The sequence below is a fragment of the Thermobia domestica genome, chromosome 2 (genome assembly GCF_964235325.1).
Source record: "Thermobia domestica chromosome 2, izTheDome1.hap1.1, whole genome shotgun sequence".
NCBI lineage: Eukaryota > Metazoa > Arthropoda > Insecta > Zygentoma > Lepismatidae > Thermobia > Thermobia domestica.
The window spans coordinates 228,515,917-228,532,447 of NC_137455.1; the positions used below are offsets into that span (position 1 = coordinate 228,515,917).

General features: G+C 37.3%; 1 long non-coding RNA gene across 1 annotated transcript; it reads left to right on the top strand.

Annotated features, from left to right (window-relative positions):
• Positions 1-2,023: 2,023 nt before the first annotated feature.
• Positions 2,024-8,914, top strand: LOC145678395 (uncharacterized). The gene is made up of 3 exons (XR_014130373.1): positions 2,024-2,182; positions 6,864-6,971; positions 8,733-8,914. It is a non-coding gene; the product is annotated as an uncharacterized LOC145678395 (long non-coding RNA).
• Positions 8,915-16,531: the final 7,617 nt, after the last annotated feature.

The window sequence follows — 16,531 nt, forward strand, 5'->3', positions numbered from 1 at the left end:
CTTCGTTACCAACAATTTATTTTCTTTTCTCACATAAATCACTTCCACTTACCTTTATGGTTTGTATAAATCCCCTACGGGTACTGCCTTAAAAAAATATGTTCGATACTTTCTTGACAACTTGAACATCACTATCAACTCATTTCTTCCGTAATTAATCATCCTACTTTTTGCTAGTTTTGGCCTCCAATACTAAACAATTACCCTACTTTTTAGTGCAAATGGAATGGAACTTAAAAAATCATAGTATTAGTTATATAAAGTACCGTCAAATAATTTTAAATTTTTTAAGCTCCAAATTCTTTAAAATCTAGAAGTAAATCATAATATATTAAAGTAAAGTAATTAGCCATATGGTTCTTATAATTTGGAAGATAAAGAAATTGAAATAAATTCCTTCCCGGGAATTTATAGGCCAGGGAATATTCCCATTTTTTAATTCCTTCCCACCGGGAATATTCCCACTGCCCATCACTACATCTATCCCGCCGCTATCACGCAACGAAAAAAATGTTCAGTACAAAAGTTACGTATTTCTTCACGGAAAATCAGAATATGGAATAAAAAATGGAGGTTCCTATTTAAGATTTCAAAGTTGACCCCCCGACGTCAAAGTTGACAGACCGACGTCTATTACTAATGATGGTTTAGGGTTTATTAATAGTATTTCATCTCTATTTCTACATAATTCTAAATTACTTTACAAAATGGTTCCTTTTTATTATTTGTAAATTAGTAACCTACTTTGCTAATTTTGGCAGTTCTTTAGCATTGGGGGCCATCTTTTGCACGTACTTTTTTTGCGATATTCTATTCCGATGCGGTTGTTTTATGGTTTCATACGTTAAATTACGTTACCAATATTAAATTTAGACAGCATTGCAGAGCGAGCGTTAGCGAATGAAGACGGGTTAGAGCCCCGCATGGCACATGTTTTCTATCTTTGTTACCAACAATTTCTTTTCTTTTCTCACATAAATCACTTCCACTTACCTTTATGGTTTGTATAAATCCCCTACGGGTACTGCCTTAAAAAAATATGTTCGATACTTTCTTGACAACTTGAACATCACTATCAACTCATTTCTTCCGTAATTAATCATCCTACTTTTTGCTAGTTTTGGCCTCCAATACTAAATAATTACCCTACTTTTTAGTGCAAATGGAAATGTAACTTAAAAAATCATATTATTAGTTATATAAAGTACCGTCAAATAATTTTAAATTTTTTAAGCTCCAAATTCTTTCAAACCTAGAAGTAAATCATAATATATTAAAATAAAGTAATTAGCCATATGGTTCTTATAATTTGGAAGATAAAGAAATTGAAATAAATTCCTTCCCGGGAATTTATAGGCCAGGGAATATTCCCATTTTTAAATTCCTTCCCACCGGGAATATTCCCACTGCCCATCACTACCCTCATGATACAATCTCTTCTTAGGCAATGTCCCAACCAGTTTCTCTCTCTCTTCCTAATAATATCTAAAAGTGTTCTTTTCTCATCCACCATTTCTAACACTCTCTCATTCGTTTTGCGCTCGACCCAACTAATTCTTTCCATTCTTCTCCATACCCACATTTCGAAGGCTTCCAGTCGATTTTCATCACCTTTACGTAATGTCCACGTTTCCGCCCCATACAGTACAACCCTCCACACGAAGCATTTTATGAGTCTTTTTCTCAACTCTTTCTTCAGGTTCCCACAAAACAGACTTTTCTTCTTCTTAAAGGCTTCTTTCGCCATTCCCCTAATAGCACAAGTAGTCCACGGGACGTCCCATTATGATCCCGTACGACCCACAACGATCCTAAAAAATCCAGGATATAAATAGGTAATCCCAGGGAAGTCCCGCTTGGGACAGGCATGGGTCTATATGCATGGGAATCCCACGGTTGTCCCGCAGGATGGCCACTAGCAACGGGAAATAGAAATTCACAAAATTATACGTATTTCTCTCATAATAAAAGAATATGTTTAAAAATCTGCAGAAAAGAAAATATAAACCATAAAATTTCGCCTGGTCCTCAGTGCTGTGGTGCGCGTTCGGAACCGTCATTTGTTTGTCACAATTGCATTGTGGTTTGTGGTATTGGAGGGAATACGTGAGGTTCAGCGGTGACGCAGTGGTTGATGTTAGTGAAATATTAAGTGTTCCAACAGATTTTAGTCTTGATTTCGGTAAGTGTGTGAAATGAAAGTTTTAGTGGTTTAAAAAAAAAGAGTTGTTGTTATTCTAGTTGTAAAAAAAATGATGAAATGGTTATCATACAGCCGTAGTACTCAATGTTTAAAGTTCAACAGAGCAGGAATGCTATGAACAAATGGGCAGATTTACAATAGGTCGGAATCTTTTAAAATATTTTTCACTTTTTATGTTTCAAATAATTATCTAAAACCTTCTTACTCTTATTTCACACTGTTATTTCATGCTGAAATTATGGCGTACAGTTTAAGAATAAGCACGCAAACTGATTTACCATAAAACCTGCATTGTTGATGTACCAAACTGATAAGCAGCCATTCAGTGTCCAGCACCAGCCTCTGGGATTTTGTTAAGATATGTGTGGTAAAGCGAAGATGAGCAAATATTGTCTAGTTATTTTTTACTAGATTTGGAGCACTAGTGTTACAAAACGCTACATAACTGATCGACTGAAGGGGCTTAGAAGCCCCGCAGGGCAAGTTGTTTTCTACCTTTGAAGTGACACATGATTTGCATGGGGAAGGTTCTAGATTACTGGTCCCCGATGTGGATTAGTAGATGGGTAGATTTCTTTCTGTACTAAAGTTTATACATTTAACTTATACAGTATTGCCGAGCGAGCGTTAGCGAGTGAAGGCGGGTTAGAGCCCCGCAGGGCACGTTGTTTTCTGTCTTTATTACTGCTCAATGGGAAGGGGGACCAGTAATCTAGAACCTTGCCTTTGCACTGCAACCATTGTTTCTAACCATTTCCCAAATCTTCAGATACAACACTTACCATCTCGTTCCTAACTTGTATTCAGCCGCCTTCTGCCTTAGCAAATAGTTCCACCATAACATATACTTTCCTATGTTACTTACTCCCACATATGGTTTATGAAATTGAATGAAATGAAATATTTATTTTAACGTCTCACGATTGTGCACCGAGGCTATGGGAAACGGTGATGATGAGAAATGAATGAAATGGTGGAATGAAGAAAGTGGGAGGAAACGGGAGAACCCGAGAAAACCCACGCACACGGTGTTTGTCCACCACAGAGTTCACTTGGCGCGAGCTGGGATCGAACCCGGGACCCCAAGCACCAGAGATGAACGCTCTACCTCTGAGCCACCGCGGCCCCATATGGTTTATGAGTTTAAACAATTATATTACCGTTTCACTATTTTTCGACCTATAAATTTTTCTTTTGGTAGAGCCGTCTGCTAAAGTTAACCCGCCAAGGTGTTAGTTAGCGAAATTGATGAACATGGATTATTTTCAATTAAAACTGCTTTCATCATATGTTTTGTGTTTCTTTTCTGTTGTGAAGTGACTTAAGCAAACACAACAGTGTTGCACTTAAAAGCAGCGCAGCAGAATCTGCCTTTTTACAAATTTTAACCGGACGTATCTCATGCAAATTTCATCATAGTGTTGAAATTTGCAAAGACGATGCAATGAAACAGTTTAAAGGCTACTGTGGAGGCTTTTTTTTTTTTTTTTTTACGTAGCTTGAGTTACATCTCTCCACTATATTAATGTTTAAATTAAAAGTGGTTTATTTACTTTACGAAATGCAGGTCTACCTGAGCGAGCGAACGGGGTTAGAAGCCCCCCGAACATATTTGCGACTTACAACTACAAATAATAGCCGAACCCCTTCAAAACGCAACGGAGGTTGAAAGGTTAGAATTTCCAAATATCGAGACTGTGAAGCGTGATTCGGGTTATCAGGCACCAGTGACGAAAGATTTTATGCGAAGAACTAAAGTCTTAATGAAATTCAATTTGGGGGTTGCTTTTTGTTTCTCCTCCAGTCTTTTACGGTAGTGATTTTGATTTTTAAAAAAAAGCAGGGTTGGCTGGTTTAAGCCAGGTGGTTTTTTCAAAAAAAAAAAAAAAAAACTGGTTTAAACCAAAAAACGAAAATGTTCGTAAAAGTGTAAGTGTTTGTAAAATCTTGATGAACACACATTTGTGGGTTATCACGTTTCACTCCCGTATATTATTCGTATTATATTCAGACCTAAATTCCCCATTCATTACTCAAAAAGATTATACTACAAAAGCAACTCTTTTTATGTAAGTTTATAAATGTTTGTTTTGTGATTTTTTTTTGTAGTTATTATTGTTATGTAGGCCTAATTGCAATCAAAGAAACATTCTAAATATTGTTTTGTTTCAATGTTTACTATTAATAAAATACATCGAAATTCCGTACTTTGTGTGTGTGTGGGGGGGAAGGGTCATACAGACCCCACGAGAGGCATTTAGTGAAATGAGAAGTATCTTCGATATCTATTTATGTATAAATGAGTCTGAGCCAAAGTGGACCCAAATAATTCGTATCTTTGTGATATGCAAATTAAGTCGTCACCAATATAAGTCGTTGTTAACTAACTTGAATTAAATTAGTTCTTCTGTACTCCGTAGTACTTTGAAATTGTCCATATGTAATTCAGTATAATGGTCTCACTTGTGCAACTGTTTATCTTTTTGTCCTTCCGAAATGACTCTTGAGAGCTATATTAAGAAGCATGTAAAGATCAGTACAACGTATTTTTATCAGGATTCCTTCGTGAGTGAGTCGGCAGACGTATCGCATTTGTGGCCAATTAGTCCTGGTTCCGAGTTCAAATGGAGGACAATTTCTATCGGATGTAACTCGAGAAGCAGTTTTTATTCCGCTTTAAGCTTATGTGACCCCTTCCAGCATAACCCGGCTGTTGCATAATAACATCAAGGCGAAACAAACTTATTTCTGTCCATATATGATATGAATATATAGAGCAAATTATTTAAACCAAATAAACCTGGTTTAAACCAAAAAAAAACGTTTTTTTTTTGGTTTTTTCAATAAAAACCATGGTTTTTGCCAACCCTGAAAAAAAGTGACTTAGTTGCGTTACGAAATATAGCTGAGCGAGCGAAAGGGGTGAGAAACCCCGCAGTTTTTTTTCTTTCTTTCATTAGCACAATGGTTCACTAAGCTGCAGTACCAGTTCCATGGATCGAGTTGGGGGAAATACTAAATGCCATCCCAGTTAGGCAACTTCACTCTTCACGCACTTTATTATATTTTATTCGCAAAATACGCAAACCTAATTTAATGCTAATATATTAAAATATACTAGTTTAGATTTTTTATAACAACGATTTGTAATATAAGAAAAGATAAAAGTATTGCAGTAACTCAAATTGTAAAAGCTGAGCGAGGGTAGTATTCTGAAAAGAGGAGGAAAAGAGAAAAACAATATCTGTGAAGGGTAATATTGGCTGGAACATGTTACCTTATTCTTAATCTGCACGGTGTGATTTACGTAAAAGTGGTAATTCGCAAATATAATCGAAAAATATGGATGACTATCCCAGTCATGTGTTTCTTTTATTTATATATTTAGTCAGCTTAGACAAAAGGTCTAGTGAGCTTTTGTCCTACACCCGCCAGTGAGTGATGGAAGGCGGTGTTGGATGTAAAAGTAATGGAAAGCTACAACGTATTGTGCTTACTGCTCATAAATCCTTGTTATTGCCAGGGTTGGCAGAAACCATGTTTTGTCGAAAGAAAAGAATTTGATTAAACCATATTGTTTTCACATTGTTACTTTTTGTTCAAATTGATTTCTTTATTTATTTAGGTTACATATAACTAAGTTTGTGTAGCCTTAACATCCTTATGCAACAGGAGGTTGATGAGCCCTTTCACAACATAAAAGGCTGCTCCGAAAGTAGACATCAATAAAAATGACGTAATAAAGTTAAGTCATGCGCTTAAAATACAAGTTTTCGTACAAAGCACCTTGTTCGGTTTGGTGCAATCAGTACATTAGCATAATTACAATCTGATTTTTTACTAGGGAACAACAGAATTTGGGCTTCGCCCACTTCACTTTATTCTAATACGGATAGTATTCTGTGAATCTGGATTGTCCAGTTTCAGTACAGAGCTGGGCGGTATATATATATTTTACATCGAAAAGCTCCCGCTTTAATCGTGCCGGTGTGATTTTTCATAAGCAGATATTTTGCATATTAATTTTCCTAGGGTTATGCCCTAGGCTAAAGGAGACTGATGATAATAATAAGTGAAATGGTGAAATGAAAGAAATGTAAGGAAATGAGAAAACCCCGAGGAAATCAACACACATGGTGTTAAAATTTATTTTATTGTCACTGTATAATAGCCAGTTCGCTAAAACCGACGTTTATTTCTTAAAAAAGGCTGGAACTTTAAAATTAAAACTGAAAAGTCCAATTGATAAGATGTGGATGTAGCCAATAAGGTTTCGCAACTTCTAGTTCTGAAACTTAGTCGACTATGATCCTGCCAAGTTCGGTCACCAAATACCTGGGACTAGTTCTGTTAAATAAAAAAAAAAAAAAATAAATAAAAAAAATAATAAAAAAAAAAGCTCGCCCACCTCAATAATCTGTATAGTGATTTGCCATTCCAAGTCTTGTCGAGTCCATGCCATTCCAAGTTGCTGCACTCGCCATGCTCGAGAAGGCATAGCACAATAGACCTATTATCTTTGTATCCCATAACTTTTGGAACCTCATTTCACCTATTGAAATGCATGTCGAATATTATATTTCATATTCCTTCTTGTTATAACACGTATCTATTGCAGAAATTTGCCAGTTTTTCTCATTCAGAAATATTATATTTCCAGAGACAGTGAGGCAACACGCGTCCAGCAAATTTGCTACAGATGCTGAGATCAAAAGACCAGTTCAAAGCTGGCTTCGTCACGCAACGGAAAGAATGAAAAGAGAGAAACGTAAGTAACATATTGACACTTTTAGGTTTGTAAATTGCTTGCTCTTGCTTAGTCGACGTGGTGAACGGAAGCTTCAAGCAATCAATTATAATACATAAAATTATTCTGTATTATAATGTAATGTATTGTTGATGTCGCACCAAAGACACCATTGTGCGACCCTACTTAATAGTTAAGAAAAGTCGTTGTAAAATTAATAATACACTCTCTTTGCATGTGTAACGCACCCGCGATAGGCATGGAAACCCATTTACGAAGTGGGATGTGTCTACTAAATACGTTTTATGACTTTTAAATAGTGTAGATGGCTATTGTAATTATTATAGTTCTGTATTTTTATCTTCATACAGGTCAGGCAGTCTTCGTTTTTAATGTTATTTTGCCATGTCCCAAGAAATCCTACACGATATACTTTCACATAAACTATAAACATGCCAAAAGACTGCTTGGGGGCGATCGTCCTTCCGGATTCTACAGGGTGTTTACTGGAGTTGACTTCTTGACTTACAAATTTTCAAAACACCACCCTGGATAAAAAAAAGGCATACTATGATATTCAAGAAGCTGTAAAATGTGTTGATAAAGCTAGTTCTTCAATATTCTGATGGAAAGAATGCATAGAAACTAGTGGGTTAAAAAAAAAAGGAAACACTATTGATTTTCTTTCTCGAATTACCAAGTTCTTTCAATGTTTGACCAATTAATTTTATCATCACCTACACCCAGATAATGGGACTGCCATCTTGAAGGGTCTCAAAGGAAATCTTTATATTTCTCCAGTATTAGACAATAATTTCCAGTACATTCCAATATTTCCAGTAAGAAAATCAAATACCAGTATTTCAAGTACCAGTAGACACCCTGTTCTACACCACAGTTGATTCACATTATCTTCATTGTGTGTGTGTGTGTGTGTGTGTGTGTGTTTGTGTGTGTGTGTGTGTGTGTGTATGTGTGTGTGTGTCCAGCGGAAATCTTGTTCTTTTTTGTACGGTTCGGGTAATTTTTGGTCATCCCATTGCAAATACTTGTATCAATATTGTATTTTGTTTATTACTTAGTTGCTCCTTTCTAACTTCTATCTCAAGGTTTGTAACAAAGTAATGCTAGTAATTTGGCTTCATATGTTCCGTTTTCCACTTTTTACATGACATCTGATACAAAAGAAAGTAAATGAATTCAATGGATAGAGTTTTTTTTTTTTCTTTCATTGAAACAACTTTTTACTTACGTCAAGGGATAGTAATGTTCAACAATGAATAAAAGAGACAAACATCATTATCCAAAGCTCGAACTGGAATGTGTGTGTGCCTCGATTGGCCTGGACAGTTAGCTATGTTGCTTGTCTTTGCCTTTTGGCTTGATTACTGATTTAAAGGCTAACTTTACATATTCATCGCTATGCGGACTAAATCCAAACTTGGTGTGCTTTCTCTGCTTTTTAAAGTTCGTTGTTGGTTTATAATTAATACTTAGTATTATATTCACTTCTTGTCAGAAGCGCGACTGATTCGCAGCATCACATGTACTTACATATTTCTAGCGAAAAGATTTTTCAATTCAAGCAAAACAGGTCTCATTGTCTTATGACTGGATCATAATAATAAAGCGAGTAATTCCAACAAGTGTCATCTCCCTACTACTTTCCATACATCCATACGTATTTAACGTAATTATTAGATTTTTCTGTGGCTAATTTTTTATGAATATTTGCACTCACTTCGTCTTTTAACAGAATTTTTTTCCTTTTCCATTTTGTAGGGAAAGGGGATGAACAAAGCGCGATGTTGACAGGCAAATGAATACACATAAAGTGCGATGTGACTGAAGCCGGGATGAACATGCAAATGCTCACATTATAAAACCCTAGATGTATATTTTGAAAGGGTGAAAAAATCCCTTCATGTATGATAGCTTTTGAATAAAAGATTGTACGTGTGTAACCCATTTGTTTTATTAAGCATATCTTTCTTTGCTACACAGATGCTAGATAACTACGATCCAAACGTGACCTTCGGTTATTAATGATTAATTAGGTTCATGTTTCAGAAAAGGCAGTTTTTTTTTCCCTAGTTGAATCATGTTCCATTCTTATTTTCTTTCTATCTCTTGAGGAGAAATTTACAGCTGAACAACACTAAGTTAGTTATTATTACAAGTAATGTGGAAAAATACTATATGCAGATAACTTATATATTGTAAATAGCTACATCTTCGCTCTTATTTCGCATAGTCCCATATATGACTATGTTGAATCGTACAGATCACTTTGTCACAAGGAAGACGTCTGAAGGATTTGATGATGATACAATGTGGCGTCAAGCATCCACTGGCTACATTTTGCAGTTTATCCCGCCAACAAGGAGATTGTCCAAAGGCACCAATTGATATATTTTCTCACGAAATTTAAATTTACCTAACCATAGCTAATATCATTGGAAACGTTACTGCGGTAATAGAGAGTGCAAGTCAACGAGTCAAACATTTGCTTTTGAAATGTTTACCTATAGCCAGTGGCGTATTTAGGGGGGTGGCTTCCGGGCTTAAGCCTCCCCCCCGAAATCTTACTTAGTATAGTAAAGTAAATGAAATATCTTGCAGAATTTTCACATTTCCAGAGAAAGCCCCCCCCGAAAGATAGCAAAGCCCCTCCCGAAACAAAATCGTAAATACGCCACTGCCTATAGCCTATAAATATGTACCTGACGGGACTCACTGGGACTTTGAAGCGGAAGTTCATGTACAGGCCACCCTGTGGTATTGCACGATAGCTCTATCGGTAATTACAGAGTGAAGCTATTGGTTATTTTTAGGCTCTGGCTTTTCAAAGGCGCCTCTCAAGTAGCTACACGTGAAATAATACATATTCCGTTTGATTTGCACTGTACATTGTGTTTGCAAATCTGAAACCAGAGCCTGAAAACAGTCAATAGATTCACATCGTCATTTCTGGTGCAATGCTACACGGTTACAAATGAGCTTCCGTTTGAAGTCCCGTAGGATTCTCATCAGGATTTCACGGATGTCTCAGGAGTCCCACGGGATCGTCCCGGGATTATCCCATTCGCGTACGTGGTTCTGCCTGAGGATATCCTCTGGTTTCCTACGGGATTCTTCCTGCATGACTCCCGCTGGAGTCCCACGGGTCGTCCCGTTTCCCGGGACAAACGCGGACATCTGGAATTCGCGTGTCAGTCCCATGGATGTCGCAGGAGTCCTATGGTATCGTCCCGGGATAGTCCCGTTTTCCCGGGCGGGAGGGCCATGGGACATCCTAGGGAAGATTTTGTGCTGTTAGGGTCCTATCCTTGCTTTTATTTCACGTTCGCACTTCACGTTATTACTAAGTATACTACCCAGATATCGAAACTATCCACTTGTTCTACTTTCTCCCTTCCTAGTTTTATATTTGACACAGACCCCTTCGTTCCAATCACCATGGCTTTTGTCTTTCTAACATTTATTTTCATCCCATGTTCTTCAAAGCCCCTTCTCATTTTTTCTAACATTTTATTGATTTTCTTTTCAGATTCTGCAACAAGCGCCATATCATCTGCAAATCTTATGCATCTAATCATTCTACCTCCTACCGAAATACCATCATCATCATGTAAACTCTTTTTCACTATCTCACACACATGGGAATTATAAAAATAACAGTTAAATCCTTTAGGTAATAAGCCATGATGATATTCTTCTTCAGGAAGAAAAGCTACGAAATTTACAAACGGGTAATCACCAAGAAGGACAGTAATCACAGATCCTGTCAAATTTTTAAGTTTAAAACTACTTTAAACCAAAATATAAGAAATACTAATACCAATACTACTACTACTACTACTAATAATAATAATAATAATAATAATAATAATAATAATAATAATAATAAAGTTGTTTGAGTCGATTATGAATGTTAGCTGCAAGAAGTATAAATTCAATGGTGATGCGAGGTAAATTGATTTATAATTTTATTTTCTGGCTATGGAAGTATCGAGACTGTGTCAAATAATTTGTATTTATTTTTTCAAGCAATCTCTCCAGATTTTCCCTGTAGTCTAATAAATTGAACTATAGCAAAATGAGTAACATATTTACTCTCATATATAATATATTCATTGATAAGTTTTTGAAACGCTTTTTTTTTTTTTTTTTCGCTCTTCATTCTAAAGACTAAGAGGGAATTTCTCTGCTGTTTAACTGCTGGCTAGCCATGTGTCAGGTGTCACTGAAGCTTGATTTACAGCATCTCCTTCTTCCAAATGATCAGAAGGGAGCACTTCTTTGGATTTCACACAAACATGGCATTCACCATATACCTGGCAACTCTGTGAAAAACTATCGTAGAAGTTTTCAGAGGGTAACAGCTACATCCTCCTGTTCCCCGCTTCCTAACCCCGAACTTGTATTCTTCTCTGAAAGGGACATTATATTATATACAAGTACAGGGTGTTCAATATACAATGCAACCCGGAGTTTGGAATAGTAGAACTTTTGAACCGGAAGCAGTACAAAAATAATGGTTATACCAAAATGAAACCTTGTTCATGCATATATTTTTAAACTAGGAAGCAACGATTGAAGTACACTAGGAATCCCACAGTGTTGCCATATGTAACCGAAGGTGTAAATCAATTTTTTATGAGTAAATTGACTCATAACTCATACGTATAGATGTTCTGTCTCTAATTTTCAGTTTGTATAGTTGGAGTAGCTTGGAAACTATGGAATGGAAAAAAGAATTTTTCATTTCCCCCGATAACTAATCGGATGAGGCCTCTGTAAGGGGTTACTAGGGAAAACGTAGTTTTCATAAATTAACGTTTTGAATTGGCAACAGTGCGGATGTTTCAGTGCATCAAAAGGTATGCTAAGGATCTGTATTATGCAATTCCTGAAAACAATTAAAAAAAACTTTGAAATTATCGTGATAAAACTTATACATATATGCACCCGGCCACACTGCTATTCATAACGAACTGAACTGTCAGTTCCAGGACAGATTCTAGAAGTGACCCCGTTTTGATTCAATGAATAGCCGTGTTGCTGGGTGCATGTAAGTAAAAGTTTTATCACGATAATTTCAAAGTTTCTTTTCCATTGTTTTCAGAAATTGCATAATGTAGACAGATCCCATTTTCACCGATCCCAAGAGGTTCAGCCAAAACATGGCTGAAGTAGCATTCTTAATGGCCACGTACCGATTACGTCACCTATTATTACTACTACTACTGTTTTTGCTTTGAATCTTTATAGTACAAGGGCAAACTTATTTTAATGAAAGAAGTTTAATGGAAATTTTAAAAATAATCGTTAAATCACTTTGGATCTGTATAGTACAAGGGCAAACTTATTTTAATGATGATTTTAAAAAATAATCGTTAAATCCCTTTCTGAATATTATTTTTAATATTATTTTAACAAAAGAAGGGTTATAACAAATTTAAAAATAATAAAAAAAACTTTCCTTAAGCAGGAGGCAGGGTTTGAACCCACGCCAAAAACGATTTTCTTTACTAGTATGTTGCGCTAGTTCAATCAGCCACGAGGGCAGACAGCAGCTTGCGTTTATTTTGTGGTATATATATGTCATGACTCGTGATGTCGTATTTGTATCGGCCAATCAGATCAAAGGATATCTGAAGCTCTTGGGATCCACGAAAATGCATACAGATCCTTAACACACCTTTTGATGTACTGAAACGTCAGCACTGTTGCCAATTCAGAATGTTAATTTATGAAAACCCAGTAGCGGTTCGTGGTCTGTACAAGCGCCGGTTGCAATGTTGCAATATCAAAGGTATGTAGGTACGCACAAGCAGGGGTCAATTCAGGGGTAGCCTGGGGGGAATATCCCCCGAAGAAAATTTATTCCCGCCGGAGAAACTCAACATTTCAATCAGAAAATGTAGAAATTACTTCACCCAAACTCCCGTTTCCCCTGAGGAATTCACATTCCCCTATGTAAAAATGTCTGAATTCAACACTGCTCGCAAGTGTTCCGCTCCCTCAGCATTCTTGAGTCTTATCCAAAAAATATTCAGGAAATATAAAGAAGAAAGTCTTTTAAGCTCTATTTGTATATTATTGATTAAAGTATTTCTCTAATATTGATTTAATATATAAGCTATTTCTTTTTTTTTTCTTTCTTTACAAACAACCACTATATATGTACGTCTATACACTATTTATATACAAAACTTCTACACTCATGTTATTGAACAAGAGATAAATCGAATATGTAGCATGTGCGGTAAGCCATGAATGATGGCGTTAATCCAAAAAGAAGAAAAAAGCAAGAAAATTGCATATATTCATGCATGCAGTTAAACAAAATTATTTAAATATATAAACTATCCATTATTTTAAAATGGAAGATCTTTCTTCGTTCTTTTCGAGCTTCAAATTTTTCTATGACTTCATAATGCTGCTCGCCAAGTTTTTCTGAATAGAAAGCATCGCTACCGCAAATATTTTCCGCTCTCTTTTCTTTAGGGTACAGAAACAGTTCTCTCCTCCGACATATGCATTATGCAATATGTATGCTTTATTTATTTATTTATTTATTTTTACAAACAACCACTACCAATGTACGTCTATACACTATTTATATACGAAACCGCAAATATTTTCCGCTTTCTTTTCTTTAGGGTACAGAAACACCTCTCTCTCTGTCTCTCCTCCGACAATATGAAGTTTGCTAGCATTTCTTTGTATGAATATAAGGAACAAAAGTCCATTTTCAGAAACCACGTATTTTTGTCTGCTGTTCTACTATAAAGAATCATGAAATCTAAGATGTTTTCCTTCGAAAATGGAAAAAAAATAGTTTAACATTCCAGCAAATTTGGATAAAGAAGACAGATGATTATTGAAAGTGAATGATTTGAGATTTTTTTTATGCTCTCCGCCGGAAATCGAACACGGGCTCATGTGCACGAAAGAAAACAGATATATGAATTTGACCAGTAGTAAGACATTTTCTTCTTCAAGACTCTATCTCCTCCCCCCCCCACACACACAGAATAGGTTTTTTTTATTTTAAAAATAAAACTTATCCCAACAATTTTCACCTTTGTATTATAAATGTTAAATAAAATCTATTGACTTCGAACGACCGCCCCCCAAACTTTCAGCTTAGATCCGTCCCCGCTACCACAAAACCTGTATTTGTTCTTTGCAAGTTCGTGTTTTGTGAATAACTTCTTTCATCCGAGCGTATGTATCTCTCACACTATCAATTGAATCAAACGCTGCCAAGCGGAGGAATTCGTAACTATTACTGAAGCTGACCAGCTGCGGGAGAAGGTGCAACTGCAAGCGGCCGATACGGTACTCCTGTGCTAGGTCTACAGCCGATTTCGAGCGCTAATTAGCTTCGTTGTTCTCGCATTATAGTGTATTTGACTTGTGTAGTGTTCTCTTCCTTTTATTTACTGTGTTGTGCATTAGTGCAAGGTTTTTTAAAACTTTTTTTCTCTTTCGTCGCTGCCAAATATGGCAGCCTCCTCAGACGGACACGTGCTCCAATCCACTAATATGGATACTTCATCGTCTACTAATTCCAATTCTCATGTATCAAATGTGCCCTATGCACATACTACCAATAACAGCTATAAAAATCACCATCTAGGACCTTATGTCGTCCACGTGTCCTTCACGTCTGCTTTGAGCAAACAATATTCTATGAAACTAGGTCGACTCTTATATAATAACAATCTCACAGATGTAACGGATATTCGCACTCTTGGCCCTCAGGGTTTAAAGGTCTTTTTTCGTACTGGCAAAGCAGCCAACGATTTCCTACAACATCCTTTATTAGCGGCACATAATTGGCGTGCTTACATTCCGAACTACGCCGTTTCATGTCAGGGTATCTTACGAGGAGTCGATCCGTCCTTAACGGACGATGAACTCATCACTGCGTTACGCAGTAGCACTCCAATCTTCGCCGTGTGTTTCGTAAACGTTCTTCGTCTGATGCTTCTACAGTTCCCCCTATCTCTGACTCTTCTTTACCTCCAACCTCCCATTCTCCACCTTCTGTTACGGATTCTTCCATCCAAACCGGAACAATCGTAGTCACTTTTGATGCCAACACTCTCCCCTCCCATTGCAACCTTTTCTATTTTCACCTTCCCGTTGAAACATATATTCCGAGACTAAAGCAATGTACTAACTGCCTATTTTACGGCCATTTTATGCAGGCCTGCCGTGGTAAACAATCTTGTGTTACGTGCGGCCTACCCGGCCACCCCTCTTCCTCCTGCTCTGCACCTCCCAAATGCAAGCACTGTGCTGGTGACCACGTGGCTACCTTCCCTCAGTGTCCTGAACGCCTTATACAAATTCAAATTAATACTCTGATGGCTACAGAACATCTACCGATGCCAAACGACGCTATTTAACAACAATCCCTGCACAACGCTCCTTAAAGGGAGATCCACTTCCCCATTCTACTTCGTCCTCTCTTGCCAATTCTAGCTTTACTCCGTCCTCTATTCCTACCTCCGCTTCCTTTTCATATTCAGCTGTTATTTCTCGGCCTTCCACTTGTCATTCCCCTTCCTCTCCTTCCGGTGTTAGAAAAAAGCGCTCTCTTAGTCCTCACTCTTCGCCTTCTTTTTCTGCCCGTCTCCCACCTCTTCCAACTGGCCGATCACCTTTAACATTTTCTCCCCTTCTCAGCACTATCACAGCTTTTCAGAAACCGTCAAATGCGGCAGATCCTATACCTTCTTTTTTCTCCGCTGTTTCTTCTATCCTTTCTATTTTAGAAAAATCGCAACATAAATTTTCTCCTCCCGACTATAAATCTTGCATCACCATACTCAAGCTATTACAATCACATTCACTATAAAATCATCTGGTTCCTGCTTTTCTACTCTCTTACAATGGAACATGAGGAGTTCTCGCAGTAAAATGTATGCCTTACATCACCTCATATCTCTATTCCATCCGTCTTTTCTCTTACTCCAAGAAACCTGGCTTACAGACTCCTACCGTTTTAACACCCCTTCCTACTATTGGCTTAATGATGTTCGCCCAGACGGTCGAGTGGGACTCTCTCTCGGCATTCATAATTCTTTACCTTACGTTCTACACCCTCCTCCCATCCAATACTCAGAAGTTCAATGTCAAATGGTCACCGTTCACTCTCTCACCCTGGTTAACCTCTACATTCCTCCTCACGTTCATCTCTGGTTCATCAACCTTCCTGATCATCTCTGGCTCTGTCTTTTTAATTTCCTTACCCCTCCCTGGATTGTAGGTGGTGACGTAAATTGTAATCACCCGTTCTGGGGGGCTCCTTTTTCCAACCCCTGTATCGCCTACTTCCCACCTTACCCTGTACTCTTCTGAATACTGGCACTTCTACGCATCTTCCCCGTCCCCGTGAACTTCCTACCGCACCTGATCTCACCTTTTGTTCTCCAGCTTACTCTAGCCACCTTACATGGACTTTTTTCCGACCCCTACGGCAGTGATCACTTCCCCATCATTTTACATAACTCTACTTCTCCTCCCTTTCCATCCTCCTCCTCTATAGGTCGCCCGTATTC